We start from the raw sequence: 16,981 nt of genomic DNA, 5'->3' as shown, positions 1-16,981 counted from the left end.
CCAGAGCCTTGGGACCCTGCACCCATGTAGAAGACCTGAAGAAGCTCCTGGCTCCTGGCTTTGGATCAGCTCAGCTCAGCTCCGGGCATTGTGTTCATTTTGGGAAAGAACCAGTGGATGGAAGATCTTTCTGTGTCTTTCCTTCTCTCTGTAAATCTTCCTTTCCAATAAAAATAAACCTTTTAAAAAAATTACAAATAAGAAGAACTTCAAAACTGTGTCCTACCTTTTTGTTACATTTTTGGCACTGTCCACAGAGAACTCCTCTTTTTGACCTTGTGTGCTTCTCCAAAAGTCCAGAAATGTAATGTAGTTACATATATCTAGGAAGTGCTAGAAAAGCAAGAAAACTGCATATTATTGTCTTCCATCAAAGTTCATTCATTAAGTATTTACTGGGTGCCTGATTGTATACAAGGCAATCTACTTGGCTTTGAGGGTACTACAAAGTATTTAGCCCCAAGGACTTTGTTCATTCAGTAAACATTTATTGACTGCTTCTTTTTAAAAAAAAGTATTATTCTTCTGGGCTCTGAGAATATAGTAGTCAACATAAACCCCTGTTCTCATAAACATAAACTTGTGTTCTCATGAAGTTTACATTCTCGGACATCCAGCATGTGCAGAAAGTCAATATGCAATAATGTTAAATGGTGATACTTGCTGGGGAGAAAATTAGAAAATAAAATGAGATCATGTGCCAGGGACAAGAAGGGAAGTTCAGTTTTGAGGAGGGTGATCCCAGAAAGCCTGGGAGAGTGACAGTTGTGTGAAGAATCCAACGAGAAAAGAATGATCCATGTATATGTCTGTTACGAGCAGAGGGAGCAAGAGAGGGACAATGTCCTAGCTGGGAGAGGAATGGCAGGGAAGTGAGCATGTCAGCATGACAAGCAAGTGTTGTATCTTGAGAGCAGGAGTATATATCAGAGAGAGGGTGGAAAGCTAAGGTTGAAGAGATATGAGAAGCTGAGGCTAGGGACTGGTCCTACAGGCCAGTATAAATTAGTGGGAGGATTTAGCTTTCACTGAATAAGGCTTTTCAGCAAATAAGCTGGGCTGAGTTGCCTTAAAAGGATTCATTTGGGAGACCTGGACTGAGTTCCCAGTTCCCTTTTGCTTTCTGGGGCGCAGATTTAGCCAATGCCTATAAGCAAGGGTTCAAACCCCCAGCTTCCCCGCTTCCAATCTTTTTTTTTTTTTTTTTTTTGGTATTCAATAGTTAAGTGCATGTAACTGTTACTTGTATATTTTTTTAATTATTTATTATTTAACTTCATTAATTACATTATATTATGTGACACAGTTACACAGATACTTGGGTTCTCCCCTCACCTCCGCATACCCTCCCACCATGGTGGATTCCTCCACCTTGTTGCATAACCACAGCTCAAGTTCAGTTGAGATTCCCCCATTGCAACCCGCTTCCAATCTTAGTCCTTACTAACGCACCTAGGAAAGTAGCAGAAAATTAACTAAATGCTTGGGCCCCTACCACTCACATGAGAGATTCAGATGGAGTTCCAGGTTCCTGATTTCAGCCGCACCCAATTCCAGCTTTTGTGGCCATTTGAGGAGTGAAACTGTGATGGAAGATCGATCTCTCTCTCTCTCTCTCTCTCTCTCTCTCTCTCTCTCTCTCTCTCTCCATTACATAAGTAAATAAATAATTTTCTGAAAGTATGAAAGGATGCCCCTGCTACTGAGAATAAACTGTAGCAGGCAAGATAGGAAGCAGAGACCAAGAGCAGTTCATTTCCTGGTAGAGATGAAATATGTACACAAGACATAGTACAATATAATACAGCGCCATAGACAAGACTCTTTAGGTAAAGGATATGTTGACCTAAATATGATTCTAAAATACAGTAGTTTAAAACAAGGCAAATTATATCTTGAAAAATGTCTAGATGGCCTAAGACAGTAGGACAGTTTTGTCCCATTCTAGATCATGAACACACCCTCATTTCAGTTCTTGGAAGGGAAAAAACAGGAGGTAAAGGCAAGCAGCATCCTTTTAAACAAGTGAGGTGGGCTTTGTCCATCTCATTTTCTCACACAGCCTTTTGGCAAGACTTGAGTCACAAGTCACACTTACGTACAAGCCGAGGAAGTGCTTTTTTTAGTGGCTCTGTGCACAGGTAGAAGAGAGGTTTTCAGGTGGTTGGCAATGTAGGGTAATGAGTAAAGCCCTTGCCTATGTAATTGTCATACCATCCCATGTGGGCACTAGTGCATGCCATGGATGTTCCACTTCCAATCCAACTTCCTACTGGTGTCCCCAGGAAGGCAGTGGATTATGGCCCAAGTGTTTGGGCCACTGCACCCACATAGGAGACCTGGATGAAGGTCCTAGCTTGAGCCTGGCCCAGCCCTGGCCATTGCAGCTATTTATGGAGTGAACTGGTAGACAGACGATCTCTCTCTCTCTCTCTCTCTCTCACACATACACACACACACACACACATACACACATCTCTTCCTCTCCCTGTAACTCTTTCAAAGTAAATAGATACTTCTTTTAGAGAGAGAAAAGGAGATTTTTGAGGAAAAGGAAATTGTTAGATGAAACAAGGCTTTAATACCCATTGACATGTACGAGAGCAGAAGGGGATATGGGACAGACCGGACTAGTCTGCCATACATACTGGCAAACCAGGGTTGGAGGTGGGCCTGGTGGGGGTTATTGTGGGTCGTCCCAGCTGGGCTGCAGCTCCCACTGGTTTATGTGAGGGCTGAGTATGTGCTGGGCAGAACCAGGCTGGACTGCAACACCCATTGGTTCCAGTGGAAGACAGGGCTGGAAACAGAACCAACCCAGCAACTGCAACCACCAGCTGTTCGGGGCGATAGACCGTGCAGGGCCCTGTACTTGCTAGTACATACAAGAATCTGGTTTGGGAACACCTCAAAGTTTCTTTGGGGATCCCCCCAATCGAGCTTTCGGACTCAGAACGCTAACTATCAAATGACAGAGGAAGAACAAGTCAATCAACCACCTCAGCTATATGCTGGCAATGGAAATACTGGGCAAATGGAGATTCTATGATGGACTATATCAATCAGTGGATTCTCCAACAACCGCATCGTGCTTGGAGTGGTGAGGGTGGCAGCAATTCATAACTGTTGAACTATCAAAACCACTTGAGCAAGACCCTCGGAGCATGCCCCACATCTGGGACCTGGGGTAGGTGGGAGACTGGGTGGGGCTTCTCCCTTAAAATCTCCTTTTACATCAGGTATATTAAGGAAACAATATGGAAATAAAATAAAAAGAAAAAAAAAAGAGAAAGGATCTGAAGTAAAGAGGACAAAATAAAAAAGGAAATTGTTTAGTTTGGTTAATGTATGGGGCACTATATTCCATCATGGAACTTCATTATGTACTTGCTGGTATGCCAATGATAGTTCTAGAATAGATTGATGTGAACAAAAGCTGTTCCAGGTAAATGTACGTCTTCACAGTAAAGAATGGACAGTGGAGGCAGGCAAATGAGTTGGACCACTAGCTGAAAGATTTAAGAAAAAAAAAAAATAGGAGGGGCCGGAAGAGTGGCATAGCAAGCTAATTCTCTGTCAGTGGCATCGGCATCCTTTATGGGCACCATTCCTGCCCTGGCTGACTCACTTCTGATCCAGATTCCTGCTAATGATTTGGGAAAGCAGCAGAGGATAGCTCAAGATCCTAGGACCCCACACCCACATGACAGACTTGGGAGAAAGTCCTGGCTCCTGGCTTTGGATCAGCTCATCTCTGGCCATTTCTGCCATCTGGGGAGAGAACAAGCAGATGAAAGAATTTTGTCTCTTAGCTTCTCTGCTTAGCTCTAACTTTCATGTGGAAAAAAAAAAAATGGGCCCAGCACAATGTTGGTTAATCCTCCATCTCCAAGCACCAAGATCCCATATGGGTACCTGTGTATCTCCCGGCTATTCCACTTCCCATTCAGCCCCCGGCTTCCCTGTTTGTGGCCTGGGAAAGCAGTAGAGGATGGCCCAAAGCCTTGAGACCTGCACGAGTGTGGGAGACCAGAAGGAAGCACTGACTCCTGGCTTCAGATCAGCTCAACTCCATCTGTTGTGGTCATTTGGGGGAATGACCAGCAGATAGAAGTTTCTCTTTCTCTCTCTCTCTCTTTCTGTAGATCTGTCCTTTCAATTAAAATGAATACACATTAAAAAAACTGGAAAGAAGAGGAAAGGAAAGACAGAAAAGAGAGAGATAATGTTTGTGAAACTCAATCTTTTGGAGATCACGCACTCCTTTGAGAATTGTCTACAGAAAAAAAATGAGATAAGTGATCATACAAACCTGAACTCACTGTATTAAAACTATCTCATTGAGGAAAAAGGTAAGTAATATTATCAGATAATTTCGGACTACAAATGGGTATAAGAATAATGTTCTTATTTTTGTCTTTTTTTTCTCTGTAGAAAAGTAAGTAGGGGCTAGTGCTTTGGCTCAATGGTTTAATACCCTACCTTCACCATCAGATATAGGCTCCAGTTTGAGTCCTGGCTGCTCTACTTTCTATCCAGCTCTTTGGTTATGGTCTGGGAAATCAGCAAAGGATGGTCCAAAACCTTGGGACACTGCATCCACATGAGAGACCTAGAAGAAGCCCCTGGCTCCTGGTTCCAGATTGGGTCAGCTCCAGCCTTTGTTTGATTATTTAAAAATTAATTACATTCATTTTTCTTTTAAGTATTTATTTATAAGAGTTGCAGAGAGGGGTCCTGTGCAGTACCCTAGTGGCTAAAGTCCTCGCATCACACGTGCTGGGGTTCCATATGGGCGCTGGTTCTAATCCCGGCAGCCCCGCTTTCCAGCCAGCTTCCTGCTTGTGGCCTAGGAACACAGTCAAAGAGAGCCCAAGGCCTTGAGACCTTGCACCTGTGTTAGAGACCAGAAAGAGGCTCTGGACTCCTGGCTTCAGATCAGCACAGCTCCAGCCATTGTGGCCACTTGGGGAGTGAATCATCAGACGGAAGATCTTCCTCTCTGTCTCTCCTCCTCTTTGTATATCTACTTTCCAATAAAAAAATAAATATTAAAACACACTATTTAAAAGAGAGAAGGGGAGAGGAAGAGAGAAATTTTCTATTTACTGGCTGCAATGGTCAGAGCTCAGACCTAAGCCAGGAAATCAGGAGCCAGGCACTTCTTCTAGGCCGCTCACATGGGTACACAAGGGCCCAAATACCTGGGCCACCCTCTGCTGCCTTTCTTAGGTCACTAGCTGGGAACTTGACTAGCAGTAGGGTATCAGGGATTCAAAGCAGTACACATGTGGGATGCCAGTGTCACGGATGGTAGCTTTAGCCCACTATGCTGCAACATTGGCCCCATAAAATAAGTTCCTGAACATGTGTCTCCTACTGATTCTGTTTCTCTGATTAACCCTGACTAAAAACCACACAGTGCAGGACATTAAATATCAGCTGGAGAGTATAGACGTAAGGTCTGGAGATCTGAAAGGGGGAGATCTGTTACCTGACTTGGAGGGAAAAGGAGCAGAAGATCATGAATTGTTTTGTTCCAGAAAATAATGACGAGCGCCTTCTTGCCCAACTAATACTAAAGCTCAGGACTACTGGGAGAGTTGTACACTCTTCATTTGTAAAGGTACCCCCTTCCACCATGTGCTAAGACTGTTCATACCTGACTTTATTAATTCTGGTTTTTTTTTAAGATTTATTTTATTGGAAGTCAGATATATAGAGAGGAGAGACAGAGAGGAAGATCTTCTGCCCGATGATTCACTCCCCAAGTGACTGTAACAGCCGATCCAAAGCCAAGAGCCAGGAGTTCTTCTGGGTCTACCTCACGCAGGTGCAGGGTCCCAAAGCATTGGGCCATCCAGGACTGCTTTTCCAGGCCACAAGCAGGGAGCTGGATGGGAAGCAGGGCTGCCAGGATTAGAACCAGTGCCTGTATGGGATCCCAGCGCATTCAAGGCTAAGACTTTAGCTGCTAGGCCACGGCACCAGGCCCACTTTATTTATTTTGAAAGGCAGATTTACAGAGAGAGAGAAAGAGAGCTCCTATACCCTGGTTCGCCTCCCAAGTAGCCACAATGGTGGTAGCTTAACCAAATAGAAGTCAGGAGCTTCATCTATATCTTCCTTGTGGACGCAGGAATCCAAGCTCTATACTTGATCTTAGCCAAAAAGCCAAGAAGTGATAGGAATCCAAGCTCTTGGGCCATCTTCTGCTGCTTTCCCAGATGATCAGCAGGGAGTTGAGTTAGAAGTGGAGTAGGCAGTACTTGAACCAACACCCATATGGGGTGTTGGTTTAGCAGGCAGTGGCTGAACACATTCTGCTACAACTCCAGCCTCTACTTGTCTAGTTTTGTCTCCCTCTGAAATTTCACACTTTTCAGGAGACTTCAAATTTGTCTCTTTGGTTGATCATTTCTGACAAAGCCGGGTGAAAAATCACTGCCTGCAACACCAGCATCCCTAATGGGCACCAGTTCATGTCCCAGATATGAACATCTGATCCAACTCCCTGCTAAAGGCCTAGGAAAAGCAGCAGATGATGCCCAACTGCTTGGACCCCTGCACCCTTCTGGGAGTCTCAGATAAAGTTCCTGAGTTTTTTAAAAACTTTTTTTTATTTATTTTTATTACAAAGGCAGATGTACAGAGAGGAGGAGAGACAGAGAGGAAGATCCTCCATCCGGTGATTCACTCCCCAAGTGAGCCGCAACGGCCGGTGCTGTGCCCATCCGAAGCTGGGAACCAGGAACCTCTTCCAGGTCTCCCACGTGGGTGCAGGGTCCCAAAGCTTTGGGCCATCCTCGACTGCTTTCCCAGGCCACAAACAGGGAGCTGGATGGGGAAGTGGAGCTGCCGGGATTAGAACCGGCACCCATATGGGATCCCGGGGCGTTCAAGGCGAGGACTTTAGCCACCAGGCCACACCACTGGGCCCTAAATTTTATTTTTAATGTTGTTCACATGGTTGAGAGGCATGCATGTCAATGTGGGCCTCTGATAGGGTTGGGAGGGTGAGGAATGGAAGAAAGTCCATGGGACCCACGTTTCAGTCTTTTGTTTTCCTCCTGTATCCACAGGGGAAGAGAGGGAGAAAGTAGCTCCTTGATGTCAAACCACATCAGCATCCATGAATGGGGGATGGTCCTTTGATGACATCCTAGAAACCCTGAGGGTGTTCCTTGAGTGATTTCAATAGCACTAACTTGTGGTCAGTTTTGTTGCTCCAGGGTTGAGAAAAGCTCTTCAAGATCTACTGGTTAACAAAGTCTGCTTTAGTGCTTCCACAGACCTAGGAACATGCTGCAAAAGCTTAGCCAGGAAAATTGTCCAACCTGTTCTGCTTTCCATCTTCCTTTTTTTTTCTTTTTTTAGTTTAATCTTTAACTTCATAAAAAATTATTGGAAAGTCAGATATACAGAGAGGAGGAGAGACAGAGAGGAAGATCTTCCGTCTGATGATTCACTCCCCAAGTGGCCACAATGGCTGGAGCTGCGCCGATCTGAAGCCAGGAGTCCAGAGCCTCTTTCTGGTCTCTAACACAGGTGCAAGGTCTCAAGGCCTTGGGCTCTCTTTGACTGTGTTCCCAGGCCACAAGCAGGAAGCTGGCTGGAAAGCGGGGCTGTCAGGATTAGAACCAGTGCCCATATTGGATCTTGGCACGTGCAAGGCAAGGACTTTAGTTAGCCACTTGGCTACTGTGCCAGGCCCTGTTTTCCATCTTCTGACAAGGTAGTTGATATCCCGTTAGCCTAGATTAACTGGCTGTCACATGTCCACTGCACAGGCATCTGTAACTGAGGAGGCCCAGTCCCATTACATGTACTCTCAGGTCTGACCACACATTCTGTGATCTTCCCTGTGGCCAGGGTCTGAGTTCAGTAGTCCAGTCATGGAGCATCCCAAGAAGCCACACCTGGGATGACCTCAGACTTGACTCTTGATTGAACCAGGCAGTTCAGGGTTGCCAGAGACCTGCTCCAGGTGACTGAGGGCTTGCAAAGGATGCGTGGATCGGCGAGATGATAAGAAGAAGAGATAAGACAAGGACCACTATGGCTTGATGCTCATAATGGACAACTCAGAAAAGTTGCCTTCTTTATTTATATACAAATCATCACAAACTTTTGCACAATATCCAATTGTTTCATTTTTACATCATGGTTAAGAAAATGCAAAAAACAATCCTAACATATTATTTACTTTAAAGAAAACATTTTTGGCAAACCATTACTCATTGAAATCTGCAGTGACCTGGCTAAAGGCAGGAATTCCACGGTTGGCAGCACATGCAGTTACATAGTGAGAAGTAGTTTACTTATACTCAAAATTAGTCTTATACTCAAAATCAATTTCTACTAAACACAAACTAAGATTGATTAAAATATTAAGAGTACAGAATTAAAAGATTATAAATGAAAGGATCTTATAAAAGCATATAACATAGGTTCTTTGCTAAATCTTATAATCAAGTCATGCATTAATTACTGTCACCACCTAGTGCTGATTCAATTGTTTTTTGTTCTTTTGTTAAAGGGCAGTGAAAGGGATCAAGGCAGCACAGCCAATCTACAGAGGGCCTTTACAAGAAACTTCCTTTTATCTATATAAACTGTTTTCTTTCCCTAAACATAAGTGCCAATATAAGATTGAGATTTTAAGCCATTTTGAGGGGGTTCACATTTGTTTCCCTTTAGAAGATGCCCCATATACTTTTGCTTTCTGTGGTGAGAAACTAGAATGCATCATATCATATGTTGTAATAGTTCGAGGCACATGGTAAACAAACTCTTTGTACCTCCATTATTGCCATCAATTGCAAGATATTATCAAGCCATTTCTTAAGGAAAACATTACTTATACTAGGGCAAATTCCAGGACAAAAGTGGGCACATAACAGGATATTTGGAAACATAGTGGGCTCAGTTGTACCATTGTATAATTTAGCTGTGTGTCATAGCCTTACATTGCTAAAGATGTTTTTATCATAACATGATTGATCAATTTGAAGTGTCATACCAGTTACAGGAATCACTTCACATTAGCAGAAAAACAACAACAACACCCTCAGGAGAATTCTATGAAACATCAGAGAGGTGATTGAGTGTCCATACAATGGGCTGAGGCAGCAATGAGGTGACCAGAGACATTCCGCCGGGCCTTGCCTCGCTGCTAGAAACTCCTCGTAGCCTTGCTAACCAAGGAGCAGTGCTCATCGCACACCCATGCCATCCAACCCAACTGCATGGCTCCCCACACAGGGTCAAGTGTGTTCTGTCACTTTTACCAGCCAACACACATACCTGTGGACGCAGCTACCTGATCAGTTCCATCTCAGCCCCATATCTCACACAAACTGATGGGTGCTGTGGCCCAGCCCAGCCAGCTCACCACAGACCCAGTTTTCATGCATACCAGCAGGTGTCACGGCCTAGTCAGGGCGGCCCTCAATTACCCCACCAGGCCCACAATCAGCCCCTATTTTTGCTCATGCCAGCCTCTGCTGCTGCCTAGCTCAGCCCAGTCCACATCCCATCCAGATCTGGTGCACACCTGTGGGTACTACAGCTTAGCTCAGCTTGATCTGCCCCCAGACCTGGCCCTCACATATGTCAACAAGTGCCCCTGCCTTGTCCAGCCTGCCCATGTTAGAGTATAGGTAAATGCTATGATAGTATATTAGTATGCTAGAACAGAATGTTTTTCTTGGGCAGTATGAGATTCCCTTGTGCTGGAGAAAACCACTACTTTGCTAGGCCAAGAGGCGCCCAAACTTTGGGAGGATTCCGCTTTAGCAATAGATCTGTTCTTTGCTGCCTTGCAACTTTGTAAAAACAAGGGCGCAATTCTTCTCTGGTCCCAGGAACCAAGAGGAAGATGAGGGTGTGAAAATAGAATGAGCCATACAGATAATGGGTATGGGAACAGAACAGGCTGCCTGTGCCTAAAGGCCATATGTCTAAAGTTGCTACTTTTGATGTATTTCCCAGCCCAAAAGGGCCTATATAAGCTTCTGTCTTCGGCTTTTTCGGGGTCCGACCGCCCTGCTTGGCTGGCCTGCGTGCCCCAAGTGTGGTCTGACCCCAGCGTGCTGGCTCAATAAACTCTTGTTTGCTATTTGCATTACCAGTGAAGCTCTGTCATTCTCTAGGGGTTGACTAGCTCGCACCCTGACGTCCCGGGGCTTTGGCCCAGACTCTAACACCCACCCCCAGCCCTGGTTCTTGTTCTCACCAGTGTTAGGTATAGCCTAGCAAGGCAGTGCTCATAGTTTTCTTGTCAGGCATATTCCAAGCCCTGGATCTTGCACCTACCACGGGTTACTCCAATCCAGCCTGACATGACTCGTACCCAGTTCAGGAACTTGCAGCTGGTATTGTGGCCTAACTCAGCTAGCACCCACCCATTCTGGCTTTTGTGGGTGTCAGTGGTGCTGCAGGCAGTTTGTAAGGAATAACAGCATGATTTGATTATTTTTCTAAAAAAAAAAAAAAAAAAGGAGAGCAGGACAGTCTGTGTCTGGAATCTTGAGTTCACAGACAGCTGGTACGCGAGGTCAAACTCTGCAGACAATAGTCTGCAAGTGGGCAAATCTGAGAACAAGGTTGAGGCCTGTGGGCAAGGGTCCATAGTTAGGCAATGATCCATGGCCATAGGACTGTGTGTTTTAGGATAACCTTGAGACAGTCACATATTGACTTCTGTACATGGGTCACACCATTGCTTACTGATCATCATACATTGACTGGTTAACATCAATAGAGGACATAGCTATCAATGTTTGTGCCACTTCAGCTCCCGTAATTTGACTCCTGGAGCAGTTCAATAAAAAATTGAGGTGGTGAGCCTTCTAGGTTGACTTCCTTCCTCAAAAGTAGGCTTCCCTCTGGCCACTTACTTTCATAGTTTTTATCTTGTGTCTCTTTTCTTATTTTCTCAATTGCATGCCACCCCCTCTTTAACCCTGTTCATGGCGCTGTGGGGCAGTGATAAGTGGGTGCAGCAGCCTAGCTCAGTCTGGACCACTCTTAGACCCAGCTCTCACACTCACCAGTGGAAACAGCAGCCCAGTAAAAACATTCCTGAAGTTCTCCTACCAGGTCTACTCCTAGCCATGGGTGTTTTGTGTGCCAGAAGATGCTGCAGCCCAGTCTGAGATGGTCCATCCTGTCTGGGCATTCACTAACAGGTGCTATAGCCTGGCTTGGCCCAGCCAAGCCCCAGTCCCAGCTCTTGCTGGTGGATACAGCAGCCTAGCCCAACCTGCCCACCCTTATTCCTCATGTGAGCTAGCAGGTGTTGCAGTCCAACTTGGCTTGGCCTGCACCTTGTCCTAGCTTTCACTTGTGCCATTGTATGCTGTAGACTGGCCTGCTCAACCTGCTCCGAGATCCAGTTCACATATGTGCCAATGAGTGTTTCAACCCAACATGGTCTAGTCTGCTCCCAACTCTGGCTCTCATATTCAACACTAGGAGCTGTGCCTAGCAGGGGGGTTCCCCAAATTCCCTGGATCCCATGTGTATCATTTAGTGCTACTATCCAGACTGACATGGTTGTCCCGTCTTCTGGTGGGTGCTCTGGCCTAGCCCAACCTGGCCCACACCCAAACCTGATTCTCATGTGAGGTGGAAGGTCACTGCCTAGCCTGACATGTGCCATACCCATTTTAGCTCTCAGGAGTACCAGAAGGTGCTGGAGCACAACCCAGTTTAACATTTCCCCAGACCCAGCCCACATACGTGCCAACATGCCAATCATTGCTGCAACCTTGCCCAGTCTGGTTCACCCACAGTCCCAGATCTCACAACCACCAGTGGGAGCTGCAGCACACTAGGAGAGTCCCCAGAGTTCTCCTACCAGGGAGTTCCAAGCCCCAGGTCTTGCTCATGCTGGTGGGTGCTTCAACCTAGCCTGGCATGGCCCATTCACAATCTCAGCTCTCACTAGTGGTGTTGAAGCTCAGTCCAGACTGGTAGAACCCACATACTGTCCTGGCTGTTATGCATGCCAGCAGGTGCTAAGTCCTGGTCCAGCCTGGCCTGTCTCCAGACCTAGCCCACACAAATGCTAAAAAGTGCTGCAGCATTTCCTGGCCTGTTCCACTCACAGCCCTGGCTCCTATGCTCCCTGGAAGGAGCTGAGGACTAGTAGGGGAGCTCCCTCAAGTTCCTCCACCAGGCCTGCTACCAGCTCCAGATCTCACACATGCCAGGGGAGGCATCAGCCCTGCCTGGCACTGTCTGCCCTGGCCTTGTATCTTGTGCCAGCATATTCTGCAGCTTGTCCCCACTTGGCCTGCTCTCAACCCCAAACTCCGATGAGTGTTAGGTGGGTTCCTGTCAGGTGAGTTCCTTGGTGCAGTCTGGATTGGCCCATCTCAGCCCCCAGCTCGCTACGTAAACAGGTGTGTACTACAGTCCCACAGAAGTGGGTGCACAGTTCCATTACAGAATCTACCCAGATCAGGTTCTCTCGCATTCTGGTGGGTACTGTGGTCCAGCCTGACATGACTTGTCCCCTGCTTCGACACTCATGGGCAGGTACTAATGGCCTAGCCCAGCCAGACAGGTCCCCCACCCTCCAATTTTTGGAGCACCAGAGGGTGGCAAATTATGCTATTTAGCCCAACCCAGGTCTCCCACATGGGCAGGTGCCTTGGCCTGACCCAGACATGCCCTCTGATTGTTCCCCTCTAATGGCCTGACCCAGACACGGCCTCTGATTGCCTCCCCCACCCCCCAATCACTTTGTTTCAATCCCTTGTCTATCTGCAAGTACAGTACCCTGTTACATGGAAGACGCCAAAAATAATTCCTTCCCTGCCAAACATGCCCTCAGCCACTCCCATTCTACTACGTCCCTTGATCCCTTCCTCAAGTAATCTACAGCCTGGCCCCTAACCACCTGGGGGCCAGAATGGCATGTTCCAATCCAGAGTTCCCTGCGTTCTTCACTTGTCTTTTTTATTTTATTTTATTTTATTTTTTATTTTATTTTATTTTTATTGGGAAGGCAGATATACAGAGAGGAGGAGAGACAGACAAGAAGGCCTTCTGTCCGATGGTCCACTCCCCACGCAGCTGCAACAGCTGGAGCTGAGCCAGTCCGAAGCCAGGAGCCAGAGCTTCTTCCAGGTCTCCTATGCAGGTGGAGGGTCTCAAGGCTTTGGGCCATCCTCAACTGCTTTTCCAGACCACAAGCAGGGAGCTGGATGGGAAGTAGGGTGGCTGGGATTAGAACTGGGCCCATATGGGATCCCGGCACATTCAAGGTCAGGACTTTAGTCGCTAGGCTACCACACCAGCCCCACCTTTTTTTTTTTTTTTTTTAAGATTTTATTGTTATTAGAAAGCTGGATATACAGAGAGGAGGAGAGACAGAGAGGAAGATCTTCCGTCTGATGATTCACTCCCCAAGTGAGCCGCAACGGGCCGATGTGCACCGATCCGATGCCGGGAACCAGGAACCTCTTCCGGGTCTCCCACGCGGGTGCAGGGTCCCAAAGCTTTGGGCCGTCCTCAACCGCTTTCCCAGGCCACAAGCAGGGAGCTGGATGGGAAGTGGAGCTGCTGGGATTAGAACCGGCGCCCATATGGGATCCCGGGGCGTTCAAGGCGAGGACTTTAGCTGCTAGGCCATGCCGCAGGGCCCCAGCCCCACCTTTTTAAAGAATAATAAACAACTATGCTGTCACACTGGTATAATTAGCATAAATTTGGCATTAACCAGACCCAGAATGCCTGCCAGCTACTAGTTGCTTTTCTCTTAGTGGTGTCACACTTGCTTAGGTACAAGGCAGCCTAGGTAGTTGTTTACAGGTAGACTAAGCTCCTGGCTCTTGGTTTGGCCTGGCCCAACCCAGGTTGCTTTGCCAATTTGAGAGTGAATCAGCAGATGGGCGATCCTCCTCTCTTTCTGTTTATCCTTCTTTATAATGACAACTTTCTTGGTTTTTTTTAGAGATTTATTTATTTTTTTACTGAAAAGGCAGACCTAGTGTTCGCTTCAGCAGCACACGTACTAAAATTGGAAAGGCAAATTTACAGAAAGAAGGAGAGACAGAGAGAAAGATCTTATGTTGCTGGCTCACTCCCCAAGTAGCCACAATGGCCAGAGCTGAACCAACCATAAGCCAGGAGCCAGGAGCCTCCTCTGGGTCTCCCACATGATTGCAGGGTCCCAAGGTTTGGGCCTTCCTTGACTTCTTTCCCAGGCCACAAGCAGGGAGCTGGATGGGAAGTGTAACAGCCAGAACACGAACTGGCGCCCATGTGAGATCCCAGCAGAGGCAAGGCAAGCACTTTTGCTGTGCTGTGCCCTATAATTCCAATTTTCAAGACAAATAAATAAATCTCTTTTTTCAAAAAAAAATCAGTCACTTCTTCAGACATTTCTTGGGCAGTGACTGGACAAAGCATTGCTCTGACTTCTATGCACAGCAGAGAATTTTTAAAGGCTGTCACAAAGCCCATCACAACTGTAGAGACCACTGGATCTACTGTAGGCCACCCTGAGTTTAGCAGCCCTCAGAAGTGGGTCCTTGGGCCCTGCGTGGTGGCTTATGGGCTGAAGTTCTCACCTTGAATCCTTGAATGCACCAGGATCCCATATGTGCCCAGTTCTAATCCCGGCAGCCCTGCTTCCCATCCAGCTTCCTGCTTGTGGCCTGGGAAAGCAGTTGAGGACGGCCCAAAGCCTTGGGACCCTGCACCTGCGTGGGAGACCTGAAAGAGGTTCTTGGCTCTTGGCTTCACATCGGCGCGCACCAGCCGTTGCAGCTGCGTGGGGAGTGAATCATCGGACGGAAGATCTTCCTCGCTGTCTCTCCTCCTCTCTGTATATCTGCCTTCCCAATAAAAATGAATAAATCTCTAAAAAAAATTCGGCCCTTGCATTTGGTCTTCCCCTCCCAGTTTCATATGTTCTGTCTCAGTGAGAATGTAGGCTGTCTAAGGACAGATGCCATGCACCTCCTACAGTCAGTATCAGAGATCAGGCCCCAAGAAGATGCATACTATTTTATGCTAAAGTATTGATGTATTGTTTTGCCTGAAAGACAGAAAGAAGGCTAGAGAGCTTCCATCCACTGGTTTAGGGCTGGACCAGACTAAAGGCAGGAAACTGGTTTCTGGTGACAAGAACTCAAATACTTGATTTTTTAAAAAAAACTTATTTATTTTTATTGTAAAGTCAGATATATAGAGAGGAGGAGAGACAGAGAGGAAGATTTCCATCTGCTGATTCACTGCCCAAGTGGCCGCAATGGCTGGAGCTGAGCAAATCCAAGGGATCCTGGAGCATGCAAGGCGAGGACGCTAGCCACTTGGCTACTGCACAGGGCCCATTTTTTGTTGTTGTTTAATTTATTTATTTTTCTTGCCAAGGTAGATTTTAAAGAGAGAAGGAGACACAGAGAGTTCTTCCATCCTCTAGTTCACTCCCCAAATGGCTGCGGTGGCAAAGTAGGGGCTTCTTCCAGGTCTCTCACATGGGTTCATGGTCCTAAATGTTCTGCTGCTTTCCTAGGCTATAAACAGAGAGCTGGATTGGAAGTGGAGCAGACAGGACTCAAACCAGAGCCCATATAGAATGCTAACTCCATAGTTGGAGGCTTAACCTGCTGCTCCATGGTGCCATCCCCTTATCTCTCCATAATCTGCTTAATTGCTTGAGGAGTCTTTTCAGGCTCTTGGAGGCATTGTAGTTTCCCAGTGTGCCAGGTTTGCTGTTCTTACTTTCTTGCTTAACGATTCCTTCCTTTAATGGCTTCCTTGGTGGCTGAGGCCGTGCAGTGTTTTGGCCTATGTTGGGAAGCAGAAATTACGTTTATATTCATGGGTCCCAGGTATACATTCTGACAGTTGGGTTGCTAGGCAATTTCATTGATATGTGAGCATTGTAGAGTGTACTTATACAAACCTAGACACAGTCAAGTGACAATAAGCAAAATGTATGTTTCTAACATTACATGCTATAGTATTTTTAAATGATCTTAGTTTTATTAAAAAGGCAGATCATATTTACCAAGAGAAGGAAAGACAGAAAGATCTTCCATCCTCTGGTTCACTCCCCAAATGGCCGCAACAACCAGAATTGAGCTGATCTGAAGCCGGGAGCCAGGAGCCAGGAGCCAGGAGCCAGGTGCAGGGTCCCAAGGATTTGGACTATTTACTGCTTTCCAAGGCTGTAGCAGAGAGCTTGATCTGAAGTGGAACCACTGGTACACGAACCAGCGCTCATATGGGATCCTGGTGCTTTCAAAGGGAGGATTTAGCCATTGAGCCATCACACCAGATGCATAGTATTTGTTTTAAAAAATATTTTATCTATCTTACTTGGAAGTCAGAATTACAGAGAACTAGAGGGAGAGAGAGAGCTCTTCAATCTGCTGGTTCACTTTCCAAACGCTCACCATGGCCAGAGCAGGGTTGGTTTGAAAATGGGAGCCAGGAGCTTCTTCCAGGTCTCCCACTACACTTGGCTCAAGCACTTGGGCCATCTTATACTGTCTTTCCAGATTATTAGAAGGGAACTGAGTAGAGCAACTGGAACTAGAACCGATGCCCATATGGGATGCTGGCACCATAAGTGGAGGATTAGCTGCACTGAACTGGCCTCACATGCCATACTATTTTATAATAACCCTTTTAAAAAGTTTTATTTGAGGACCCAGCACGATAGTGTATTGGCTAAATCCTCGGATTGCATGTGCCAATATCCCATATGGGTACCGATTTATGTCCTGGCTGCTTCATTTCCCATCCAGCTCTCTACTTGTGGGCTGGTAAAGCAGTTGAGGACGATCCTAAGCCTTGGGACCCTGAACCTATGTGGGAGACTTGGAAGGAGCTCCTGGCTCCTGATCAACTCTGGCCTTTTGGCCACTTGGGGAGTGAACCAGAGGATGGATGATCTATCTCCCTGTTTCTCCTTCTCTCTATTAATCTGCATTTTCTTATTTCCCTGGTATATTAG

This window comes from Ochotona princeps, chromosome X, assembly GCF_030435755.1.
Source record: "Ochotona princeps isolate mOchPri1 chromosome X, mOchPri1.hap1, whole genome shotgun sequence".
Taxonomy (NCBI): Eukaryota; Metazoa; Chordata; class Mammalia; order Lagomorpha; family Ochotonidae; genus Ochotona; species Ochotona princeps.
The sequence above is the reverse complement of the archived record's forward strand: the minus strand, read 5'-3'. Positions refer to the sequence as shown.